Here is a 2,933-nt window from a genome sequence, read left to right on the forward strand (position 1 = left end):
AATCCATGTCTCTCCAGTTTAGAGGGAAGGATGTCATGTGGGACATATATATATATTACATACCTATACACAGATTACCTATAGATATATCTATTACATACATATACATAGACATACATACTCCATACACGGGGTAGATATTACATACTGAACAGAAAAAGTTCAAAAGTCTAAACACTTCACAAAGAGGGGACACATCAGCTTATTCACTCATGAACAGCAGGTGAATTTTGTTTACTAATGGATAAAGAATGACAGTGGCATATCAGTCACTGGACGTTTACAGAAAACAGGAGCATTGTAAGGGCTGTTTTTTAAATGCCACCAGCAAATTTAAAAAGAGAGGCAAAGCTGCCTTCAGCATCCTGGACCTGCCATCATGTTTCACAGGTCAGCAGTTTAATATTAAATTATTAATAGCATCACTATAATATTAATTTATATTCAATTATTAAACTGTTCTTATCTCAATCCACAAGCTTCCTTGCCTTTTCCTATGATTTTCATCCTCCACTGGACTAGGGGCGGAGGTTAATGAGTGGCTGCATGGTACTTAGGTGCTAGCCGGGGTTAAACCACAACATGTGTTTTTCATGTGAAACCTGCATCGTCTTAAATAATTCCTGAGGTTACTGTAATTATTATCCCCACAGATAAAATAAGTATCTTTGGCAATTGAATGTCCACCTACATAAGCCATTTTCAGGCTTCCATAAAAGTTATTATGTACTCCAGAACTTCAGACAATTCAGACAGAACAGGAATAGACAGAACAGGAATAGAACATCAGCAAGAAACAGCCAAAATTGTAGTTAATGGCGTGAACGGACTAAATTCGAACCAATACCTTACTCTTAAATTCCTTCTATAGTCAAAATGTATCTGCAACTTTATTAAAGAAACATCTGAATGTGTATCTTTAAATTAATTTTCCTTAGAAAAGACATACCAAAGGGGAAGAATCTCTTTGTCTTTGCTGACCCTACCCTCCGAATCCCAGTTAATCATGGTGCCAGCTACCAAAGAATTTGTGTGCATGATATTTAAACACTGGAAATTATTGTATGCTCCAGGAGTGTAAGGTTTTCTAAGGTCACTTAACAACATTCATGCAGTCACATTCAAAATCAAACTAGTCCTAAAACGGGTCTAGCCTGGGGAGGAGGCAGGGAAATCATACTGCAGTCCAGTTATTTAACAGTGCCGAAAAAGTGAACTCCTCAGAAACAGCATTCTGAAAGAAGAAAAGGGTAATTAATTCTACTGCACTGGCTCAGAAAAAGCTGTTAATAAGACTTTTCAGAGCAGATTAACATCCACCTAGTAAACTAATGTAAAACTGAAATGCTATTCAAATCACCACACGTGCTTCCTCCTTTCTCCTCCTTTTCTCTTCCCTCTGTCACAACACTTCTGGAATAATGGACAGTTAGGTATATTCAGTCTGTTTCTCCTGCCAGATTTAGTATCAGCATGATTTTATGGGGACTTTTTTATCCCCTTCATAGTGATATGAACTAGAGAGATAAAAAGTACCTTTATCTTGGAAGGACAGGGCCCACATAGGCCATTATACCAACACAGCTGTCATGACACAAATGGGGTGACACAGCTCAAGAATTAGCCCATCACCTTTTTGTTACATCTTACCTCTACTGTAAGTAGTACTGAAAGTACAGATACGCAATGGGACATACCAAAAAGAAAAAAAAAGGGACAAAAACAGGTGACAAAGGAAAATCTGTAAAACACCCCAGACAGTTCACTGCATGCACATTTCATTATTACTGATTAACAGGGGACATGACAATCCGCAACCCAGTAGTTATCAAAAAGTCATTTCCAGATGCTAAACTCGTTTAAGCCACAATTCCAAGTTCAGTGGTTTCAATGACTGCTTTCTGAAGACTTCCTCCTGTCACGAGACACATACTTTGAGAAAAAAAAAATCCACAGTGCTAAATGAACAGGAAAACAACAAAAGTGTTTCTATTTTCTACAAAAAACAAGTTTTCTCCCATTTCAGCTGTCTCAGGAATACTTTTTAAGAAGAACTTTGAAAAACATGGGCTCAACTAAAATTGATTCCCAGTCAGAGAATGTGCTGGTTCTGGCTGGGATACAGTTTCCTTTCTTCACAGTAGTTAGTGAAGAACAGTATTTGGATTTGTGCTGGAAACTGTGTTGATAACACAGGGATGTTTTAGTTCCTAGTCAAGAAGCTGGGAGGGGACACAGCTGGGACAGCTGGTCCCAACTGACCTAAGGGATATTCCAGACCATATGACGTCATGCTCAGCATATAAAGCTGGGGGAAGAAGGAGGAAGGGGGGGATGTTTGAAGTGATGGTGTTTGTCTTCCCAAGTAATGGTTGATTGTGATGGAGCCCTGCTTTCCTGGAGATGGCTGAACATCTGCCTGCTGACAGGAACTGGTGAATGAATTCCTGGTGTTGCTTTGCTTGCATGCATGGCTTTTGCTTTGCCTATTCAACTATTAAAACCTATCAAAACCCAGAAGGTTTCTCACTTTTACGCTAATGATTCTCTTCCCTTGTCTCACCAGGGAGAGGGTCAGTGAGCAGCTGTGTTGTGCTTAGCTGCTGGCCAGGGTTAAACCATGACAGCTCTTTTTGGTGCCTGACGTGGGGCTCAAAGGGTTTGAGATAACAACAGGTTTGACTGGAACATGCTAGATCAAATTTATAGCTGTTACTGCTGTTTAGCTATTAATCACAACATGATTTCAATATACAGAGCAATCATCATTTCTGAGCAGAATGCCCTGGTTAGGGTGAGTAGCAATGTAAAGTGATCCAATGTGTCTGAAAATAAAACACTGTTAGTTTGTTCAAAACACAGGTAATGGTGTGTGTGACACCTATAAAGTATCACGTGCCTATGAGGCGTGCATGATGAAGGACACTTCATTC

The sequence above is a fragment of the Eurypyga helias genome, unplaced genomic scaffold (assembly GCF_000690775.1).
Source record: "Eurypyga helias isolate BGI_N326 unplaced genomic scaffold, ASM69077v1 scaffold23405, whole genome shotgun sequence".
In the NCBI taxonomy this organism is placed as follows: domain Eukaryota; kingdom Metazoa; phylum Chordata; class Aves; order Eurypygiformes; family Eurypygidae; genus Eurypyga; species Eurypyga helias.